The sequence below is a fragment of the Chiloscyllium plagiosum genome, unplaced genomic scaffold (assembly GCF_037043375.1).
Source record: "Chiloscyllium plagiosum isolate Xiang-an unplaced genomic scaffold, Cpla_swu_hap1 HiC_scaffold_37, whole genome shotgun sequence".
In the NCBI taxonomy this organism is placed as follows: domain Eukaryota; kingdom Metazoa; phylum Chordata; class Chondrichthyes; order Orectolobiformes; family Hemiscylliidae; genus Chiloscyllium; species Chiloscyllium plagiosum.
Window position 1 is genome coordinate 2479484 of NW_028270175.1, and position 24115 is coordinate 2503598.

Sequence of the window (24115 nt, forward strand, 5' to 3'; positions counted from 1 at the left end):
AATCGACGTTTTGGGCAAAAGCCTCTATAATTCCCATGGGCCTAATTTGAACACCTTCCAAGCTAGTCTGTCCAAACCAAGTTTATAATTATGGAATAAAAGCAAAATGCTGCTGAAGCTGGAATTTTGAAACACAAACGCAAACACTGTGCCAGAGAAACTCCGCTTCAGAATCGGACTCAACAATTACTCCGTATCTCCACAGGAGCTGCCAGATCTGCTGAGTTTCTCCAGCACTTTTGTATTTGTCCAGAATATCCACACCCACCTTTCCTTTGTGTTGTCTTGTCTATCATCCCTGCACAACCACCTCCCCATTTGTTAATTCTCGTGCTCTGTTTCTCACTGGCTGTAACTCCAAGTGGCTTGTAATTTTTTTTTCTCCAGATGGTAACTTTGTTTCTACTTCCACATTTGACATCATTGAACAGCTGATGCAAGTGGTAATGGCTGAAACGTTGTTTCATTGGCATCTTTTCTGAAGTTTGCAGAAGTTGCAAAAGTTGTCCATATGTAGAACCTGATGAACTAGATTAGATTCTCTACAGTATGGAAACGGGTCGTTTGGCCCACCAAGTCCACACTGACCCTCTGAAGAGTAACCCACCTAGACCCATTCCCTACATTTACCCCTGACTAATGCACCTTACACTATGGGCACTTTAGCGTGGCCACTTAACCTAACCTGCCCATCTTTGGACTGTGGGAGGAAACCAGAGCACTGGGAGGAAACCCACACAGATACTGGGAGAATGTCTGTCTGTGTGGAGTTTGCACAGTCACCCGAGGTGGGAATTGAACCTGGGCCCTGGCAGTGTGAGGCAGCAGTGTTAATTACTGAGCCACTGTGCTGCCTTGGTTTAAACCACTACTGATTTAAATCAACCTCTTTCACAACTTGGTCATCATTGAGAGTCTAAAGAAGAGCTGATCTAGTTACTGTACTTTAAGAGGTAAGACTTGGAAATGTAGAAAATGACTAGCTAACCTTTCCAATTTCCCAAATTAAAATTGGGGGTGGAATGGGGTGTGACAGGAGATGGCTAGTTCTCCAACCTGTTGGCACACTGCTGCTAATGCTTGCAGTCTACCCTGTTGTTTCCAGCTCTGCTTCCCAGTCTGCACTCCTGCTTTTAGCAACATGTTTTCAGCTTGAGGTTCATTTTACCATATCCTTTCACAATTCAGGCTCAGCAGGATTGCACATTGATAAAAGTCCAAGGTCATTTTTCTCACCTTCTGGCATCCGAGCAATCCCATTGTCCAAAGATAACAAAGTTGTCGATTGATCCCAGCGATTGGTCTCTCGATTTTTAGTCTACAGCAGCTTGTTATTAAGGGCACTGCAAAGCAAACTGCTTCAACAACAATTTTAAACATCTTGTCCCTTCATTAGACTGTTTCTCTTTTTTCATTTTTTTTAAAAGGATTTGTTTTTTTGTGTGGTGAGAGATCACCATAAACCACTTGAAGTGAATAAACAGCAGTCACTGTTGTAATGAAGGGAAATTTGCAACCAGTTTGCTCATAGTAAGCTCTCACCAACAGCAATGTAATAATCTGTCTGTCTGTCGTGCTGATTTTGAAGTATAAATATCTGTCTCCCCCTCTTTTAATCTTCGAAACAGTGGATTTTGTACACCTACCAGATGAAGCACATAGGATCTCTAGTTAATATCTCATCTGGAATCTTGCACCTTCCAGCTGTGCTCTGCTCACTGTGTAAACCTAGATTTCTGTACTCCAGTCCCAGAGCCAGACTTGTACCTATAACCTTCCAAAGTAAGAGGGCTGCCCATCAGGCCATGATGTGCACACTGTAAGGGAATGTGTTAAATTGAAGATTTTGGAAGATGAGGATGGGCTGTGCAGTGTTTCTCAATCCTGCACCATTCCATCCAGTATCGGCGGTCTGCTATTGCCTAACAATGCTGCAGTGACTATCCAAATGTAGAAACGTGCTGTGAATAAGATTATTCTCTTTGGAATTGATCCAGATCCAGTATTGAACTTGGATTTAATTAGAAAAAATTGTTGTTTTGGAATGAAGATTGTTGTGAGAATTGATTTGCAGCCTAGGGGTTGGAAATAAATTGGGGGGGAGGGGAGCAGTGTTCAAAAGCTTCAGTTGAATGTTTCTGACACTGGATTCAAATTCTGAAATGTTCAACAGTTACAGTACAGTGCAAACTCTGTTCTCCAGTTGGAGAGACAAGACTTGGCAAATACAACACTCACTAGGGTTGTATAATGACAATATAACATTGTTTTAAATCATCCAATGTATGTAGATTGTACTGTCCTAGTGACCAACGAAACTCCTACAGGTGACTGCAGGAGCTTGGATTTGGGATATATGGAGGGAGTGAGAACAGGGACCAACTAGGCTTCCTGTAGAAATGGGTGAATCTATGCATATGCAGTGTGCACACTGGGGTAGGTAGTTTTTGAAGATGCCAAGCAGGACTGACCTCTTTGGACCCAGCCCATGCAGTCCACCCTTTCTCAGCCATGAACCGAGGAACTTTGTTAATGCTACATCGCACACGCACAGATTCTCTTCTCGACCCTGTACTTTGTCAGTCACCTCCCTTCCCTGAACAACTGAAAGAGCAAAATAAGGAGGAATTCTGTGCAGTAAGGACCTGAACGCAGCTCCAGCTAGAGATGGGGTCAGACAAACATCCAATACACACAGGTGCACAGCACAGAGCATCCTGAGGATACAGAAACATTGTCACATCCTCTTGAGATAACCATCATTCCAGCATAGAGCCTGAACCTTACCTCCAAGGCCTTTGTTTTGAGGTTGCTGTGTTTGCAGAGGTCTTTGCAGCTCTGTGTAGATTCAGAGTGAAATGAGTTAGAGCCCTGCTTTCCTCGTACTGAGCATGTTCCTTTTTTCTCTTTTTAGGAGATGCTCTGCAATATTTACAGACCATTGATGAAGGGCTTTTGCCCAAAACATCGATTTTATTTATTTTTCCCCTACTCCTCAGATGCTGCCTGACCTGCTGTGCTTTCCAGCACCACTCTGATCTAAACTCTGGTTTCCAGCATCTGCAGTCCTCCTATTGCCTAATATTTACAGACTGTCCTCCAACCTTGACATTTCTGTTGGCTCTTCTAGAATTTTTTCCCCTTTTTTTTTCTCTTCTGGTAGGATGACCTTGTTCAGCTTGGTCTGTGTCTCCGCATCATCTGTTGTTCCCTTACCTATCTCTGATTGATGGTTAGCAGCTTCAGAGATTCTGCATATCAGTATCTTTTTTGAGGCTAAGTGTCTCCTCTCTCAGCAGATGTGTTCTTACAGCATGATCTCTTGTGCCCAGGTCAATCCTGTGTCCATTCATCCTTCAGTTGTGCAAAATAGCTGGATTTGGCTAGTTGTCTCTGAATAGATCCCTCTTCCTCTCCCTGCACGGTGTGGTGTTGGTCATAACCATTCATAACTAACTTTATTGTAGATGGTTCAAAGTGTCTGTTCAACATTTCTCCATCTGGCCTTTAAATCCCTCTTGAGGTCCAGTGCATAGTGCAGGTTGTACCTCTGTTCTCTGTCATATTTGTTCACATTTCTTATTTAAATTGGATTCTATAGTTTTGCCCCTCAGACTAGAAGTCCCAATTCTGTATTGGTTCACCTTTTTTCATTTCCATGAAATTTAGATGTTGGAAAGTTTGCTGTTTTCCTGTAATTCCAATTTGCTGTCTCGGCCTGTAGCTGCCTCTCTTCCAGCTCTGAAATTCATTCAGTTTTGTGCGTTGTCTAACTGATCTTCCCTTGAAATTGCTCAAAAGGTTCAGTAACTGCTGATTAGTTAGCGGACACATTGTGTCCCATTCTAGAACAGTCCTGAGCTCTAGGCAGAAAGCACATGGGGTGTAGGTTGTAATGTGTTTTGATGACAACTCATTTTGCATTGAAAACCAGTTAGAGGGCCCAACATGTGGAGGGAATGTAACAGGAGATTCCCACCTGAAACAGCTCACAGGATTTCCCAATCATTTATTCCTTTCGGAGAGTATGGGAAATTGATGTGGGCGGCTGGGAATGCGGTGACCCTTCAGCCAGCACAATGAAGAAGCAGAAAACAGTCTGTCGTTCACATTGCAGTGTCACTTTTAATTTTTTTGTGCCTTTTTTTTTTAAAAGAATTGTGGAGTGAATTGAGAGAGTATTTAAAAAGCAGAGTTTTGAAGTGTGGCTGCAGGTTTTAAAAAAGCAAGTCCCCTGTCACACACTTGTGTGAACAGTAATTGAGATGGCTGAAATTTACTGGCACGCAGGGAATCTGGTTAGCAACAAGTTGGTTTATAACCAGTGCCTAGTTGTCAATGATTGGTTGGTTCTTGGCTGACTCAACAGCAGCTTGAGGCTGGAAACAAGGTGCAAGTATTTCTGTCTCCTCCAGCACCGAAGCTATCACTCTGTCTGCAGTCGAAAACCCACTTTCAACATGAGAGAAACTAGTAAATTTTTCCTTCCGTTGTAACAGTGACTTTAAACTGATGGGTCTGAGTTTTTTTTCTATATGAGCAAAGCAGCTGCCCTGCTTTTCTCTCGAGCTAGTGGAAGCATCTAGAGAAACCTGACTGAAAAGCAATGCTCTGACCAGTGTAAGAATCGTAAGGAACATCCCAATAACCAGTGAATGGGGATCCCTGAACTGCTTTCCAGTTGCTTCTGCCAGGAAACCTTTTTTTCAGTTTGTGTGTAAAGGGGGGTTTACACGGAGGGTTAGAATTGTAATTTGTAGTGTTGTACCCTGATGGTTTACCCTTGACTAAAGTCCAATCATTTGCAATAAATGTTAATTCTTGTTCAGTACAGAAACAGTTTCTGTGCTTCTTACCAGCCTGGGTCTGAAAACTGGGTAAATTGGGGAAATTCTGTACATGTTTTAACATCTTTTAACTTGTGGTGATTTTGGGAATAATGGGGCTTGATTTCTCGTGTGCCTTCAAAGTGAGGAGTAACAGTAACAGTAACAGTAACAACAGTAACAGTAACAGTACTGGCTACCTCAACACATTGCAGTGTGCGGCACGGTGGCACAGTGGTTAGCACTGCTGCCTCACAGCGCCAGAGACCTGGGTTCAATTCCCGCCTAAGGCGACTGACTGTGTGGAGTTTGCACGTTCTCCATGTGTCTGCGTGGGTTTCCTCTGGGTGCTCCGGTTTCCTCCCACAGTCCAAAGATGTGCAGGTCAGGTGAATTGGCCATGCTAAATTGCCCGTAGTGTTAGGTAAGGGGTAAATGTAGGGGTATGGGTGGGTTTCACTTTGGTGGGTCGATGTGGACTTGTTGGGCCGAAGGGCCTGTTTCCACACTGTAATCTAATCTAAATCTAAATCTAAATCTAAAACCCAGTACATACACAGGCAGAATACTTCACCCTCCTCCCAGGTGGAAACTGGTTGTTGTCTTTTCCCAGTTTTGCTTGATCTCTCCTCACTTGCTCTTGCACTTTGCCCTTTTATTGTAGACCTGTTTCTATTTAAATAAACGTGTACAGATATTAATGCATATTTAATCAATAAGGTACTTGATCTAAAGAGGGTTTTGAGAAAACCCAGTTCCATTTCCCTATATTGTTAAAAGCTAAATGATTTTTGTTTCATGATGCTAAAGGGCAAAATGTCAAGATGGATTTCTGTTGTTAGATGAGAATTATTTTCTTATCTGCTTCCTGACTTGGGTGAAGTTCAGAGAAGCTGCTGGCTAAGTAGTGTTTGACAGGAGGGGAGATATTCCTGTACAGGACAAAATGTGTTCAAAAAGCTAAAGAATATCCTCTAGTCAGGGACAAAACAAAAAGGATCAGCAAAAAATGATAACACTGATTTGGAATGCATGAAGTATCTGTACAGAGTTGTTGCTGGGATTGTTTGAAAGCTGCATATTAAAAATGAACTCTACACCTTTTGTGTGGGTATGTAACACACTTGGGTCACTATCTAATCTGTAGAGTTAGTTTCAGCGAGTTCACAAAACTAAATCTATCAAGGAAATTATTTGTTCAAATCCAAAACTTGTAACTTTTTTTTCAGGAATTGAACCACACTCTAGGTATCACTCTGCATTACAAATCAGTTGTCCAGCCAACTGAGCCTCTTGTTTGTTTCTGTAACCCAGTGAGTGGTTAGGACTTGGAACACACTGCCTGATGGGGCAGTGGATAGTGGATATGAGTTCAACAGAAGCCTCCCAAAGGGAATTGGATCAATACTTGAGAAAAGAGCAGGGACTGCGATTAACTGGTGTGTTTTGTCAACCATGATTTACTGCTTGGCTTTATACTTTGCAAATTTGTGTGCATCAATGCTGAGCTTCATTGTACCTTTTATCTCACTACAACTTAATGGCCTATAAAATACTGTAAACTATTACAATGCTTTGCTGGCTGCTTTCCCATTTTCCACTCTCTGTTAACATGCAGCTCATTGAAGACTCAGCTGCCTGTATCCTGATTTGCATCAAGTCTCATTCATTCAGCACCCCTGCGTGCGCTCAGCTGAATTTCTGTTCTGACACTGTCAACTGTCCCTGGCTCCCCATCTCCAGTCTCTGCAATGCTCTGGGTAGTCTGTGCTCTTCCAGTTCTCCATGTTGGGACATGAGTGTTTCATTCAGCCCATCGATCCTGCTGTGTCAATCATGTGCTCATGCTAATTGAAACTTCAATGCTTTTTTACTCTCTCTATTCCCATAACCCTTTTAAGCCACCAGTAATCAGTTTGTGTTTTTTAATTGTTCAGTTATTAGCTCCTGGCTCAAAACTCTGAATCACCATTTTTTAAGGATCACCTTTTGATAGCTTGCTCTAAAGGAAGTAGCTGATTTGAAAGATGTGTGAAAGGCACCATGTAAATGCAGGATGTTAGTCCACATAACCACATGCAATTCTTTTTCCCTTGAAATAGGAAGAATTTTATTTGTTCCTGTTGAATTGCAGTGAAGGAGTGACCTAAACTTGTTAACTGATGGACTACTCCCTAAAAGAATACCTGGATATGGGGGTTTGCGAGCACCTTTATCCACTGAGGAAAGTATCTTTCGGCTAGTGTGTGTGTGTGGGGTGCATTGCTGAATACTCAGTAATCATTGTGGCCATGGGGTGCCTAATGTTTGTGTTGCAATATCCCATTTATTTCTTTACATTATTATTGGTGCCACGTATCTGAAAATCTGGCTGTGCTAAGATTTTTGCTGTTACCTCTAGAGTGACTTTGATTCTTTGATCTTGCCAGCATTGTACAATACAGGTAGCTAACTGTAACTGTGCCAGCACAGTCTGTGCCTCACTGTGGCCCAAGGTGTTCGTCATGCTATTATGAGTGAGTAGAAAAAACCTCCGCTTAATGTCCTGCACAATGAGCCATTTACAACTAACTCTATTTTTCTGCAGGTACTTTGTATCCACTTCTTTTCAGCTACTCCAACTAATCCCCCTATTTCTTTTTAAATCTCTACAGTCTCTCACTTGGATTCAACTTTGGCTCAGTCTGAATTCAGGGCTGGTAAAGAAGGTAGAGTGACCATAGCCAGTGGGAGATTAAAAGCAACGTAGGAGTGAATTACTGCCGATCCTGGAAACAGGAAATGCTGGAGATCACAACATCCTGATGCTGTCTGACCTGCTGTGATTTTCCAGCTTTTCTTGTTTTCAGTAGTGGGAGATTAGTGGGGTTTGACATCTATTGTAGGTGAGTTTATGGAAACAATTGTTTAAGATGAAATAGTGTTGCTGTGTACCATCAGCCTTGCTAATCGACTGAAAGATTTTTCAGTAGCTGGTGTTATTCAGTAAATGGCTGTTTATTTCTTCTCCCAGGTGAGGTTAGAGTCCAAAGGATTTGATTGAAGGATGTTCAGGAGTAGTGATTGGATTCTAACTGACTCTGTGGCTCCTTTCCATGACGATACCAGTTTCCGGATGTGAGTACGACAAATACTTTTCAGTTATTAGCGCACAAACACCATTTTTTTTTTTTTCAGATTAATTTGATCCTGTGACCTTTTTATTTCTTGGAGGTGGTTGTGATAAGGTAAATAGAAGTTGCCATATTTCCAGAGGGCTGTGGGGCTGCTCTCTTGGTAGATGGGGAGAAAGAGGGCTGGTCGGGGTTTAACCAGAGGGCCACCAAGCCTCTGGCAAGGGGAGAGGTTGAGGAGGAGAGTCTTTCCCTGGTAACTTCAGCCAGTGTGTGGGGATTAAACCCACACTGTCTGCATCACAAAGCAGCAGCCATCCAGCTAGCTGAGCTAACTGTATAAGGGTGTATGAATTTGAAAGGGTTAATATTGAGGAATACTTAAAGCGCTGCCCAATATGTCATCATAAGGGCTCAGGCAGGGAAGCAGCTTTGGAGAACAGGCTCTGGGACAATGAGAGAGGTCCTGAGCTGCCTAGGAACCCTCCAACCACAAGGGATGAATGCAGATTTCTCCAGCTTTCTCATTTTCCCCCCACCTTATCTCAGTCCCAACCCTCGGACTCAGCACCGCCTTTTTGACCTGCAATCTTCTTCCTGACCTCTCTGCCCCCACCCCCTCTCCGGCCTATCACCCTCACCTTAACCTCTTTCCACCTATCGTATTCCCAACGCCCCTCCCCCAAGTCCCTCCTCCCTACCTTTTTATCTTTAGCCTGCTTGGCACACCCTCCTCATTCCTGAAGAAGGGCTCATGCCCGAAACGTCGATTCTCCTGTTCCTGGGATGCTGCCTGACCTGCTGCGCTTTTCCAGCAACACACTTTTCAGCTCTCACCCCATTGTCAATTGTACCAATGGCCAAGGGGAGGCAGAACAGCCTGGACATGGAGACCTGTTGACTAGCTCTTTAAAGTCTCTGTAACAATGTGTTTCTTACTGTTGTAATTTGTACTTGATTTGCCATCATGTTGGAAACAACAGGTTTATTGCAAGAGCCTTTTTGTTAGACTAGTGTTGTTCCTGTACAACGTCTGACTAAGCAAACCCTCCAATCCCCACCAGCAATGAGGATGGTAGCAGTTACTCTACTGGATAGCTGGTACAACGTGATGAGCTGTGGTATTTATTCACCTTGCAATCAAGAGTGCGGCACGTTCTAAATTTATCTATGAAAAGGCACCAGCACCTTTTGGGATTTCACCAAGTAACCATCCTCCTGTGAAGCTAGGACAGTGACCATCATTGTGCTGCTCTACTGGGATTGGGGAATGGATAGGCCAGCCTGAAATGAGCACCAACTCCATTCACACATTTACCTTCTACCTTTCCAACCAAACTCACTGACTGATGATCCTGAGCAGCACCAGTGCCTGATCACAGTATCCTGGGACCTTCCTGGTTCATGGACCTGTGTGTGGGAAGGCACCTCCAAATGGGGGCCATCTTTGTTGAATACTTATTTTTGGCATTCAGAAGTTTGATTTATAGATAATCTAGTCAGAAGCATTTGTAATGAAAATTGCATTCGAATGAGCAAGTATTTGTGTAATCTGGTTACATGGTACAATTTTAGCCCTTGGGGATTTACCTTTCTTTTTACATAAACCAGCTTTGTCTTTCAGCTGAGTTTGTTTGGTGCTGGTGTTGTACCATGGAGAACATGGATTGTGCTTGAGCAATATGAAAGCTCTGATTTATGATCTATTTATACAGGCTATAGTATTCCAGTAGCGATGGATTCACTCTAACTGGGTCAGTGTGATCTGACCTGAATCAAGTGAATAGGTCTTCTGAAATTCATGTTGCTCGAAGCTCCTTTTGAAACAACAGCAGTGTGTTGTTAAATCGAAGCTCTCTGGCTTGTGAGCAATGGACTACAATGCTCAGTGCCAGGTTTGATGGTATTCTGGGCTGTGTGCAGATTTTCAAAACCAACGCCGGTCCTATGATTAACCACAGTGCCTCGTTATATTTTTTCAGCCACAGTTTATTATAAATAGCTGGAGCTCCTGGCCACTGTCCAACACCATGGTGCCAATATTGGGTTGGGATCAGCTTTTTGCTTCTCCTGGTTGAATAGCCTTCTGAAGCCACACTGTCATGCACACACATGCAGACACAGACAGAGACACAGGCACTGTCTGGTGCATGAATGTTTAGTATGAACTGCCCCCTGTAAACATCAGCCTCATTCCCAAAGGGGAGAGGATCCTGACCGAATGGACAATATGTGATTTTGGACTACAAATTCCCCATTAACCCAGTGTTCAGCATTTGCAGCTAATAATTCGTATCAAGGTGGAATTGTGTCAATAAAGCCAAGTAACAGATCTGCGATAACATGTTCTGGTTAGAGAGGATTGCATCCTGGCTGCAGCAAAGAGTAAATGATGCCATGACAGCAGTCTTCCATTTCATCAAGTTTTATCTGGTTTCCTTTTGAATTAATGCTGGTTTGGTAAATAGTTTCTATACAGCAATGCAATCAATTTAAAATCAGGTCTGTAGAGAGGGGAAAGTGTGATCCTGCAGAATCACATCACCTCTTGGGTAATTCCCATCCTTGAAAAGAGTTCATACTTTTTGAGAGAGAGAGAGATCATGTGCAACTTGAGTTTTTCTTTGGCTCATGGGAGCTGAAACACATCGTTGATGTGCACTGACTAGTGTATGAGAGTTGTCCAGTGGGATCTCAGCATTTCGGACACACCAATTCATCTTGCTTTGGGTTTGAGTTCCCATGCCTGAAGTGTTACAGCCAGGTCTGTATGCACACTAAGGTGGGGACACATTACTGAAGGCACCTTCTTTTCACCTGAAGTCAGCAAGTCCAGCACCCCATACCCCACACCCACTGAAGGGGATGAGGTGGGAAAGCTGACTGTCCAACATTTACACTCTGGCGACAGTAAGTTGCAATCTGATTCCCACCCCCCTGCCCCATGAATAATCAATGAGCCTAAATGACCATGTTTACCTTTTTTTGAAATCCATTTGGCTGCTGCTTCCTGATATGTGTGCCTTGCTACTGATTGTCAATAGTATATATTAGAAATATTTCTGCTGTTCATATAGCCAGAACACATGGCTCATTTGAGCCTTGATACCTACTCTTTAATACCTACTCTGAATTAAAAGCAAAATATATTCAGGCCTCATGTGAGAGAATGCAGATTTCCCATGGGTAACCACAAACGATTTGTATTCCTACTTTACTTTGAAGGGCCATGCAGTGTTTACTCAGTAAGACCAGGCCTAACAACTGGTGGGAGAGAGACAGGTTTGAGTCTGGAAGTACACCGATCCACAGGCAGTGGAAATGAGGATTGATTGATTGTGTTGCATATTGGAAATAAAAAGGAAGGTGCTGGAACAAATCCACAGGTCTGGTAGCATCATTGGAGCGAGAAATAGGTGGTTTTGAATCCAGTATGAGTCCTCTTCAGAAATCTTTCTGTTCTTCAGAATGGTTTTGAAAAAGTCAAATGGACTTGAAATTAACTCTTTCTCCTTTTTGTACAGACCTGCTGAGTTTCCGAGCACGCTGTTTCTGTCCTAGTTCTGAATGGTACCAGGTCTATCAATGACCAACTTGTTTACCTAGTTTCATTTCCAGGTTCTTAAAATAAGACTGCTCTTGGCAGTATTGAAATCGATCCTCTGTGTGTAATATCATCAGTAAGTGTTTGTTTGAGGCAGTGATATTGTACCATATTTTCCTGATTCTCTGTCAGGAAGGGTCATGCGCACAGCTCAGGGCAGACAGAAGCCAGTGCCAGCCTTGGGGCACATGCACATGGCAACAGATCAAGAAACTTCACTGTTTTATGCCAGTATTTCGGGAGGTCACAGATTATTTGATTTTAAAAAATCATTTTAAGAAAGGGTTTTTTTGTGGTAACCCTGCACCCTCCATTTTGCAATTAGACTCCTCTCACAAGCATGCTATTTCCATCAATGTCTGTCTATGTTGGAGTTGCCCGTTCTGTTACAAACCTGTCTGAAACTATGATCTAGTAAAAGGGTAAACTCTCTCCTATCTGAAGGATGTTGAGACTTGGAAGGGTTCAGAAAAGATTTACAAGAATGTTGCCAGGGTTGGAGGATTTGAGCTAAAGGGAGAGGTTGAATAGGTTGGGGTTGCTTTCTCTGGAGGATCAGAGGCTGAGTGGTGACCTTTATAGAAGTTTATAAAATCATGAGGGACGTGGATGGGGTAAATAGACAGGGTCGTCTTCCCCAAAGTAGGCGAGTCCAAAAGTAGAGCTAAGAGGGGAAAAATTTAAAAGGGGACCTAAGGGGCAACTTTTTCACGCAGAGGGTGGTGTCTGTATGGAATGAGTTGCCAGAGGAAGTGGTGGAGGCTGGTACAATTGCGGCATTTGGATGGGTATATGAATAGGAAGGGTTTACAGGGATATGGGTCAAATGCTGACAAATGGGACTAGATTAGGTTAGGATATCTGGTCATGACCAGTTGGACCAAAGAGTCTGTTTCATGCTGTACAACTGCAAATGTTGACCAACATCATAAAACTCAGTGTTAAACTACGCAAGTCTTTGTGTCCGATTGCTATCTGTGACAGGCAAAGATAGTTGTTTAAGCAGTTCGGACTTTTTTGGTCTTGTGTACTCCTGCAGACATCTGCAAGACCTTCAGGCCAGAAGGCAATTGTGGTTGTTTGTGGTAACCTTTTTTCTGTCGTGCTGACTTTAAATATTTAACAACTTCCCCCTTTTTTTTAAAATCTGGAATAATCTGCACTGACTCTGGCAAAATATATCAAGCTGCAGCATCCCCTCCTCCCTCCACCCCCCCCCCCCCCCCCCCCCCCAAACACACACCTCCCTTGCTTTCTTTTTTTAAAAAAATACAATTCAAAAGAACCAATTCCCCTCCTTTTTATCAACTCCCAAGATTACAGGGAGAGCTTTATTCATTCTGGTAAATGGGTTGCTTGCAGGAATACATAGTCTATAATATCTGAGGAATGTAATATTTGTAAGTGGCTATAAATGAAAAATACTTCCTCTCCTGTGTTCAAGGAGATCTCCTCTTAATATTTCATTCCCAAATATACGCTCATCCTGCCTGCTTTCATTTAAACAACAGTATGACCCTTTTGAGATGTCGCAGGGGATGTGCCAGATATCTATTAAAACTGCTTATTAGTTTATTAATAGAAGATGACCATTTGAGAGGGAAGTTAAACTATAACATCATATTTTCATTAAAATACTTACTGCTAAATGCATCTTTGGGCATTCTTCCCTACCTTGAGTAAGTGTTAAGCACACAATGTAGCAGGGAATAGAGCTGGAAATGGAATTTGCTGGACAAGCTCAGCAGGTCTGGCAGCATCTGGAGAGAATCCATTTAACACTTCCAGTTGCTCAGAACGGTGTGGCTGTGAAAACGTGTTTTAGCAAATACCTGGTCAAACAGCAGGAACGACAGTGTTATTAATGATGGTGGAAAAGTGGGAAAAAAATTGCAAAGGGAATCCTGTTGGTGAGGAGAGAATGCCTTCAAGGTGGGCGTGCCTAGAAGAGATATGGCGGGGAGTTAAAGGTTACACAGAAACCAAAAGCACTCTGGAAGATGTGGGCAAAGTCTGGTTACATTTGCAAGTGGCATTCTGCATACTGGTGGTGTTCCTTGTTGGATACCATCTTGAGTTGTTACCATCTTGACCTCCTGGGTGCACCTCCATATTGGTCCTTTGGTGCTGTCTGGCCCTGACCGAAGTCTCCAGGTGCCATGTCTTTACCCAAACCAATGTTTAGCTTATTACCTAAACAGGCTCCATTTATGTTTTGGGTGGGAGTTCTGGCTGCTTGTTCAAAAGCTCGAGAAATATCCAAAGCAGCTTGTTTCAGCAAGTGCACTGTCATCTGTGTAAGGCCATTTGGAGAGTTCGTGGTTCTCTGTTCACCTTAAACCCTCAGCCAAGTGGAAGTGGGAATCACCAGATTCAGGATGTCACCCCACTCTGCCCCTGTTCTTTACACCATAAGCTCACTACTAACTCTACACTGGGACACCTCCGCCCCCACCCCAGTCTGACCTATCACCCTCACCTTGACCTCTTTCCACCTATCACATTTCCGACGCCCCTCCCCCAAGTCCCTCCTCCCTATCTTTTATCTTAGCCTGCTGGACCAACTTTCCTCATTCCTGAAGAAGGGCTAATGCCCGAAACGTCGATTCTCCTGTTCCCTAGATGCTGCCTGACCTGCGCTTTTCCAGCAACACATTTCCATCTCTGATCAATTAGGCAAACCAGTTATAATATTCCATGTTACCTTGATGGTTTATTGAATTGCTAACTCTGAGCATAATCCCAGGAGGTTTCACCTCACTAACTCTGGCTGCTGCTTCTGGGAGGTAAAGCATAAGATTAGTCATTAATGATGCAGATATGTTCTGGATTCTCATTTCCCCACACTACATTTTGTTGAGAGTAATGCTGGCTGGAGGGGGGGGGGTGCAGGGATTCTCCCAGTTGATGTGATGAATAATTGAGATGTTTTGAGCTGGGGTCCCGTTTCAGATAATGGAGGTTTTCAGGCTCTTGATGATCCCTGATCAGGATTATTTCAGTTTATCTTACTTTTTTTTTGTGCTGTTAATGTTGGTCACTCTGTTTTGGATGTGAAGCACTTTATAATAAGCAGGTGCTGTACTTCTGATTGGCAGGACTGGAATAATTTAATTTTAGACCCCTTATGTACAAAACAAAGTTGTGTTTATGATGTTACAGTCTGAGATTTTGTAGTCACATTACACAATAGGAGTAAATTTCAGCTTTCTCTAACCCCTGACCTTTCCCGAACTGGTTTACTGTTTTGGCTCTTGGTTTGTGACAGTGGTGAACAGGAGTGCATGAGGTCTTATTTCAAAAGGAATCTGATTCTCGAAGTGAGCCAGCCTTACTATAGTTGTACAGGACATGGGTGGGAGAATACCTGGAGTATTGCAAAAAGGTTTGGTTTCCTTCCCTAACGTACACTGCTCTGGGAGGTACAGCAACATTAGCTTTCCTAAATCAGTGCCTGAGCTGTGGGAAGTTGGAATAAGTGGGATATCCTGTGGTTGAATTCATGCTACACTCTGATTCTGAGATGCAGCAAGTTTTTTTTAAAAAAAAATTCTATTGTGAAATATTTCAAACTGCTTATTCTGTATATGTGTTTTTTATTCTCAAATCTTGGAGATTGTCCTGCCTCTTTGCAGAATTGACAGTGAATCTGTTTTCAGGAATGTATTCTGAAAGTTGACAGTGAAACTGTTGATTAGGTTAATTTGCCCTAGTTTTAGTTTCATTCTGAAAGATGTTTCAGGATCCAGGCTGTATGGCTCTCTGCAAGCAGGGACAGAACCATGGTGTTCTGAAGCAACACTGGGCTATGACATGCAGACTTGGCAAACCCAGTTCTGTCTGATTCCAGTTTTTAGCAAAGCAGTTTGAGCTCATTGAGTGGAGTCTGCTCCACATTACGGCACGGACTGGGATAACAGAGGCTACCCTCTCTCTCTGGCAGGTGTCCCACTCACTTCATTAACAGCACAGTCAGGTGGATCGGCAGGAGAGGGAAAGATGCCAGAGTGCAGTCACCTTTTTTATTGGAGCTGGTGTTGTTCTCCCTGATGGGAAGGTGGTGCGTTTGACCTACATCGAAAGGGGCTGTTGTCTCAGCCTTGCCTAGTGCCCTCTGCTCGCATTCTGCCTTGAACCAGCCCAGGAAACTCTCCATGGGCTACTCCTGGCGTTGGCAGGGGACACCCGCAGCAATATGCAACCCCCTCCCTGCCCAGTTAGGGGCAAATTTAAACTGACTCTCAGATATTTCTTTAGCCTCTAGCAAGCAATCCCCTTTACACCCATAAAACAGCAGAATGTTTCCCTATGTTTTCTCTTAACTGATAACACATGGCTGCTATTTAAAAACCTAAAACCATAGCAGCTCAAAGGGAAATGTTCTGCTCCTGGCAATCTCCATTTAAATGCTTGCATTTCTCCACACAGCAGTGTATACTGTATTAAACCGAACTGATTGTGGAGAAAGAGAATCTTTGTGACAACATAATTACTTGCTCGTGACATTTGTATAAGTGAACAAAAGATCTCACGTGACCTTCTGTGACCTGTTATTCGCTGCCAAAATAGACTTGCAATCTGTTGAAAAGACTTGTTTTTTTTGAGTTCATTACCGAACAATGTGTCTATTTATATTAAACCTCTTGGGTTGGTGGGGGGGAGGAGCAGAGGGAGAGAGTGTGAAAACTACAGGCTGCTTTGAAACCAGTTACTCTTGGCCACTTACACAGGGGCTGCCTCTACCTGAGAGTGCTCATAAAAAAAATCAGATGGTTGTCTGTGTGGGTTAATTAATGCTTTGTTTTTTATGATGTAAACAGACAAAAATTTTAACAGCTACAGTATTTCCCTAATACCCAGGACTACATGCTCCAGTTATTTTACCTCGGCAACTGACCAGGAAAATAAAGAGTGGTGTCTCCTTTGTTTGGTTTCTATAAAATTGCTTTGTTCTGTGATGGAGTTCTTTAATACTTGGTCAAGATTTCCATTTTCGCCCAAATAGTATGTGAATTTTTTAACTAAGTAACTGCATAAACTGAAGAATATTCAATGAATTAAGTACTCAGTCCTGGACTTGGGCTGGAATACTCTGGATTTTGATTTAAAATCTGGTACCTTTTGTTGAAGGTGGTCAGGTTAGACCAGTTATTGACTGCTCTGGTGAATGCTGGTTTAGTGATTGAGTTCTTTTTAAATTTGTTTTTTTTTTTGAGGGAGGAGTGGAGAGATGGAAATAGCCATCAGTTTCCCCCAGGCACCTGACCAACACCTATCTGTGTGATGGGTTTCACGATATTAAAGAAATTTGAGGGGGTCGGGATGTTGCAGGAAAATGCTTTCAAGGAGGAAGGTTAACCATGATTTGGCTCTGTGCTGGAACAGGGTTAATGGGCTGAATGGCCTTTTCCTATGCCTATCTATCAACCAAATCCGAATAATTGCTCCTTAACCTTTTGTAGCTGTTTGTTTGCTCGGTCTGTTTTGAAAATTGACTGCTACAGTTTTTCCACAAAAGGAGTTAGTACCTTTTTTCAGTGTTTGTGAAATCCTGTACTTTATAATATCCATGAAAACCTTTCCAACTGAAGAGCCTGTCCTCCCCTCATTTTATCACCTGAGCCTGTATGTAGAGGGCTAGCATCTGGCACATTCTTAGTTCTTCATCTCCATAAGACTTGGTTCTTTGTGAGTAGTACAGAATATCCCAAATATTGTCTGCTGAATGTACACTAAGCACCATGAGACTCACTGGCCTCTTTTCTTTTCTTTTGGTTTAGCTGCAAACATTAGATTTGGGGATGCAGTGGAGGTGAAAAGCTGTTTGTCTTTAATATTTAAAAAAAAATGTTTAAGATTAGGGCTGTGATTATCAAACAACAGAAGATCCTGCATGTTTCTGTATCTCTCCTTTTTTGGCCAATACATTCACCACCAGCTACATGTGACTAATTAGGAATGCAGATCTGGGTAAAGACCTGTTTCATTGGTAAATGTAACATGAGTAACTCCCAGTGGATCTGTGGTCTCGATACTGTTATTTGTGTGATATTTGCACTTTGATCTGTCTTTGTTTTTGTTATGAAATAGTGAGCAAAGTGTAGATTGTGGCAGCCTTTTTGATCATTTGAAGTGCTTTCTGTGGATTCCCAATGATTGTTAACATAAAAATTAAATGCAGTCACACAAATGTGTTTAAAGTATTTTCTACTAATTTTTGATATTAAAACAGTCACTGTAGCACTTATTGTGGACTGCAGAGTTACACAATATTGACTCCGGTCCCTCCTGCAAAGTGCTGAGGTAAATCATTAGCAAGGCTGTGGTGAAAGAAGGGGCGAGGGAGATTCACGAACTTGATGTCAGAGAGTGAGCACAGCCACAATAAGCTGAATGGTCTCGTGTTGTCTAACTCTGACTCTCTGGGTTTCTCCAAAAGGCTGTGCCGTTAAAAGTGGTGCTGCGTTTTGGGAAAGCAAATCTTAGCAGGACTTATACACTTAATGGTAAGGTCCTAGGGAGTGTTGCTGAACAAAGAGACCTTGAAGTGTAGGTTCATAGCTCCTTGAAAGTGGAGTCACAGGTAGATAGGATAGTGAAGGTGTTTGGTATGCTTTCCTTTATTGTTCAGAGTATTGAGTACAGGAGTTGGGAGGTCATGTTGTGGCTGTAAGGACATTGGTTAGGCCACTGTTGGAATATTTTGTGCAGTTCTGGTCTCCTTGCTATCGGAAATATGATGTGAAACTTGTAAGTCTTTTCTGAATTCTTTCAAGGATGTTGCCAAAGTTGGAGGATTTGAGTTATCAGGAATGGGTTGGGGCTGTTTTCCCTGGAGTGTTGGAGGCTGAGGGGTAACCTTAGAGGTTTATAAAATCATGAGGGGCATGGATAGGGTGGAGGAGTCCAGAACGAGAAGGCATAGGTTTAGCGTGAGAGGGGAAGATATAAAAGAGACCTAAGGGGCAACCTTTTGACGCAGAGGGTGGTTCGTGTATGCAATGAGCTGTCGGAGGAAGTGGTGGAAGCTGGTACAATTGCAACATTTAAGAGGCATTTGGATGGGTATATGAATAGGAAGGGTTTGGAGGGATATGGGCCGGGTGCTGGCAGGTGGGACTAGATTGGGTTGGGATATCTGGTCGGCATGGACGGGTTGGACCGAAGGGTCTGTTTCTGTGCTGTACATCTCTGACTATGATGTTTCTGGTTCAAAAACAAATTGCTGGAGGAACACAGCAGATATGACAGTATCTGTGGAGAGAAAGCAGAGCTAACATTTCAAGTCCAGTGACTCTCCTTCAGAACTGGACTGTAAACTCCATTTTTTTTTCTCTCCACAGATGCTGCTTGACCTGCTGTGTTCCTTCACCACCTTTTTCAGATCTCCCATACCCACTGCTGTTTTTTGATTTAATACTGTCTAATTCACTTTTGAACTATGAATTTTGCTTCGCAATTTGTTTTTTAATTTCAGTAAGAGGCAGCTACAGGAAAAGTGATACGGTTCAAACAACCCATTCTCTTTCCCAAATATAGGTCACTGTTCTCGCTTTCTTTCAGCCATTGTCCCTCAAATCCCTCCTTTATCACACTCTCTCTCTCTTTCAAAAATTCCATTCCCCTTTCATGCAGAGAGATTGTTTTATCTTCTAAACCATCATGTCTCTCTTCAGTGTCTGCCCCAATTCAGATCTCTGTCCTTTCACCCAAATCGATGCCTGTTTTCCAGGACCTTTTTTGGTGACCTATGCTTCCAGCTATTGGTCACCTTCTGTTGATCACGAGACATCAGAGCTAGGGGCAGGAGGAGGCCGTTTAGACCCTCGAGCGTGCTCTGCCTTTTGAGATTATGGCTAAGCTCAACTCTGCCTCAACTCCACTTTCCTGCCTGCCCTCTCTATCCCTTCAACCCATTACTGATTAAAAATCTGTTCATCTCCTCTTTAAATGTACTCAATGCCCCACCACCCACCACATACTGGAGTGAATTCCACAAATTCATGACCTTTTGAGAGAGAGCATTTCTCCTCTGTTTGTTTGAAATCTGCCACCTCTTAGTTTTAGGATAAGATTTCTTCCTTGAGTGGGCCATTTTCACTGCATCTATTATGTCAAACCCCTTTAGCATCCAAAAGACCTCCATTTAATTTCCTCTTCTTCTAAATCCCAGACAGTGTCGGGCTAAACGGCTCAATCTCTGCTCGCAGTCAGGAGCAAGACCCTGTAGCTTCCCCTCCTGTTTTGCTAGCCAATTGGTGCCCCTGCCTGGTGTAACCTGGACAGAGTGAGGTTGGAATGCATTCAGCAGAGGTAGTGTATTTTCTTTTTTTTTCCCTACCCCCACACTACCACCTAACAGCGGTCATGATTATATTTTTGCGTGTGTGTATGTGTCCAGTGACACGCAGTGCCCTTCTCAGAGGGCAGTACTGCATGATCCAACAGTGAAGGGGAGGGCAGAGATCAAATCAAAATAGAGTTGAAGGGGGAAATAATGCCCTCCACTCCCTGCGGTGCCCAACTTCCTCTCAAAATCTCGAGGGTGTTTACGGATACCACGTGCTCCTTTTCCAGGGGCACCTGAGCTCTGATGTAACCGCGGAAGAGGGGCAGGCAGTCGGCCTTAGCGACCCCCCCCTCCACGACTCACTGCCTGGACCTGTTTATGGCCAGTTTGGCCAGGCCCAGCAACCGACCCACAAGGAGGTCCTGTGACCAACCCTCCTCCTTCGCATTGGATGCCCAAAGACCAGGAGCGTGGGACTGAAGTGCAACCAGAAACAGGAGAAAGGCAGAGGCAGTGTATTCCTAACTGACCACATGGAGCAAATCAAAGGCACTCTGGTGTTTTACCTGGGACATTAAAATATACAGCAGTGTGCAGTAACAGTTAGGTTTGAGATTTTAAAAACTTTTTATATTTGGTGCAGACCTAATCCTTTAAACTCCTATCAGCAAAAGAGATTGTGTCTTAAATCAGCCCTTTGGGAGAGTCAAGATGACCGCAGTCTGAACAGTCTGTTGTGCTGAGCTCCGTGCCATACCCCAGGCAAGGTGGGCACCTATCCCACCCCTGCAGAAAGTTTGTAATGTAAAGTAGGTAGAATACCTAGAGTCCTTTTTTAAATAAAGATTTGACAGATCTGGAGTGGAAATGAAGACATCCAAGGGAAAGAGAGCGCAGCAGGCAGGGTACTCTCCAACTATGTCGGGCACACCTGCAGCTGTTACCTCTACTGCTGTGGCAAAGCCCTTTCAGTTCAGTGGAGCAACAGAATTTACTGATGGAGTACGCAAAACTCCTCCATTAAAAATCGAGGAAGCGCTGGAGCCAATTACGGCCATGCTGACCAAGCATGAGCAGGAGATCTATGGCTTTGATCAGCGCATGGAGGCAGTGGAACAGAGGACAGCAGCCTTGGAGGCTGAGACGGAGAGCTCAGAGGGGTGAGTCCAAACCTGGGAAAGCCAGGTTCAGACCCTGGAGGGACAAGTAGATGACCTTACAAATAGTGGTCAGAGGAAAAATAATCTATGGATCTTGGGCTTACCGGAGTGTGAAGGTGAAAATCTTGCCTTTTAAACCTCTTGAGCGGTGGCTTCTGGAATCGCTGGGGCTGGAGATCGACTTGGGTCGGGTGAGTGTGGAGCGGGCCCACCGGATTGTAATGTGCAAGTCTGGGCCAGCCCAGTACCCCTGCCCGGTCCAAGTGAGACTCCAGCATTACAAAGAAAAGCAATTATTAATAGAAACAGCCAGAGGACTGGGAGAAGAGCCACAGGTTTTGGTTTATATAAAGGTTTGAAGATAATGTTGTTTTTATGACATTTCTGGAGCCATAATTAAGAAAAGACCCTTTTGATGTAAAGAAGAAAAATTTGAGGTTTAATAATTCAATATTCTGAGGTACCTGGCAGTGCAATGTTTCAATTATGGGGGATCTGTCTACATCTCTGACTTGGCGGAAAAAGTACACTAATTTTTGAACTTGCTGAAATGATAGACTTTGGCAGAAGGGGAAGGAAGAAAAGATGCGTGCAGACAATGGCATCACAATTTTTTTTAATCTTCTCTCTCTCTCTTTCTTTGTTCTCTTCCCTTTTTGGGGTCTTGGGCCTTTATCGGCTTGGTACTGCTTTGGTGTAAAATCCAGTATGTTTTACATTCTATCTGGTGATTGTTAGTTATTCTGTTTTGCTGGGTGAGAGGTGGTTACTCCATTGATTAGAAAGATGTGTGAGGTTGAGATGAGGAGGGGGAGGGGTGGATGTCCATTGCTAACTTGTAGGAGTATACATATGTTTTCTTTTTCCCAATTGCTTGGGTTTTGGGTGTGGCTTTAACTGGAATATGCTAGGATGGTTGTGATCTTGGGAGTGAATGCCCCCTATGGTAAGGGGGGGTGGGGGGAAAAGAGATCTCTGGAGACTTGTGATTCATGTTTATTTGTTCAAGTTAGGAGTAGAGTTTTTTTAGTTTTTGTAGTTTTGGTAGTGCTTGCAAGGATGGTTTTTAGATTTCATAAAGGTAAAAACAATGACTGCAGATGCTGGAAACAAGATTTTGGATTAGTGGTGCTGGAAGAGTGCAGCAGTTCAGGCAGCATCCGAGGAGCAGCAAAATTGACGTTTCGGGCAAAAGCCCTTCATCAGGAATAAAAGTCTCCACGCTTCAGGCTCTCTGCCTTTATTACTGATGAAGGGCTTTTGCCCAAAACGTCAATTTTGCTGCTCCTCGGATGCTGCCTGAACTGCTGTGCTCTTCCAGCACCACTAATTCAGAATTTAGATTTCATAAAGTCTGTTTTCTCTCCACTCGCCACACACTGAATGGGCTTCTTCCTCTTGGGGGATTGCAGGCTGTAGTGTGCGGTCATTGGCTACTGATCTGTTCAGGTGGTGCACCTGGCTTACAAAGGGGAGCCATTTCTCCCATTAAAAGGAAAAAGGTGCTCTCGAATCTTCAGAAGGAAAGGATTGACATCTTGCTGTTGCAAGAGACCCATTTGACTGGTGGGGAACATTTGAAGTTACAGCAGGCAGTATACATAGGTATTCTTTTCCTCTAATTCCAAAAGCGGAGGAGTGGCCATACTGGTACGAAAGAACCTCCTATTTTGGGTGATAGATCAAATCCAGGATGAGTATAGACGGTTCGTCATTCTCAAGGCTGTGGTACACTGGGAAGAGTATGGCATCCTGAGTGCTTACTGTCTACCTGGCTTACCCCATATTCATACAGTCTTTGCTTTGCAAAGGGGACCCCTCTCTTTGCCTCTTGTGTGAGGACTGAGTCCAGAGCAGCCTGGAGAGCCATGACCCATTACAATTTTGCCCACGGATGATCTGGTATGGTATGCAGATTTCAGCTGCTTTCAGCCAGGCTTCGAGCATCTGCTGCTGCTCTCCTCTCTGCCTCCTTCTCGTTGTCAAGTAGGAAATAATCATAGTCCTTCAGAATGCTTTGGTGGTCTCCCAGAGCACTCACTGATGGATTACTGGCCATACTCCAATTGATGTCCCAAAGAATCTATACTTACCGCCACTATTTCATAACAAAATTGTCATCCTTCAACAGAAACTGATCCCTGTGCCATTGCCGTGTGTCTACTCCACTACCTTTGGTCATAATATCTAAATATACTGCCTCATGGTCCAAAATAGTTATGCTCCCAATCCTACAGGCCAACACCAAGTCCAACAAACTGATAGAACAAAGAACATATCAATTCTTGTGTGGCATGTGCAGGTTGGAGTAAAAGGGTGGAGGCACCTCCACACATCCACGAGCCCCAACTCCCCTCACGCAGTCTTGACCGCGGAGGTATAGGAGATGACAGTCCTCCTGGCATCCTGCCTACCCTAGGGTCCATGAGACAGTTAAAGTCTCTTCCTATCATCATACAGCACACCTGAAGAGCCATTAATTTAGAGACCACACCAACTAAAAATTGACAGGATGCGCTGGGGCACAGTAAGCACTCAGGATGTCATACTCTTCCCAGTGTACCACAGCCTTGAGAATGATGAACTGTCCATAGTCATCCTGGATTTGATCAATCACCCAAAATGGGAGGTTCTTTCATACCAGTATGGCCACTCATCTGCTTTTTTGAGTTGGAGGAAAAGCACGCCCTATGATTACTCCCTGCTGTAATTTCACAGATACCTGGCTCAGAAGAAAGATGCTTCACAGTCCATTGATCCTCCTCTGTTTGAATGACATTACCAGTTCTCTCCCTGATGGACACAATGCCAGGTTATGGGAGTTCTTTGCAGAGTTATTCTGGTGGGAGGGCTTTGCGGATGGAGAAGTGAGAATGGAATCCTTTTTTTGAGAACTTGGACCTCTCCGGTATAAATGCAGATCAGGCCTCCCTTTTAAATGGACCCCTGACAGTATAGGAGGCGCAAGAGGCGGTAAGGCAACTCCAAGGTGCTAAGGCACCTGGTCCAGATGGGATCCAGAGTGAATGTTACAAGGAGTTCATACACGTTAGCTGAACCACTCTTGGAGATGAATTGTCATTTATATAGCTGGGACTACCTTCTGCCCTCTCTTCAGGAGG

At 43.5% G+C, this 24115-nt stretch overlaps 1 protein-coding gene across 13 annotated transcripts in view; it reads left to right on the top strand.

Moving 5' to 3' along the window:
- Positions 1 to 24115, top strand: part of LOC122540474 (polyhomeotic-like protein 2) — a 308477-nt gene that overhangs the window by 10095 nt on the left and 274267 nt on the right. For 11 of the 13 annotated variants that reach the window (XR_015753414.1, XR_015753415.1, XM_087980196.1 and 8 more), the window contains exon 2: positions 7840 to 7943. The exons of the other annotated variants lie outside the window; for them this stretch is intronic. The gene's annotated coding sequence lies outside the window, so the exon portion shown is untranslated. The remainder of the gene's footprint in view (positions 1 to 7839; positions 7944 to 24115) is intronic. 13 annotated transcript variants of the gene reach the window in all.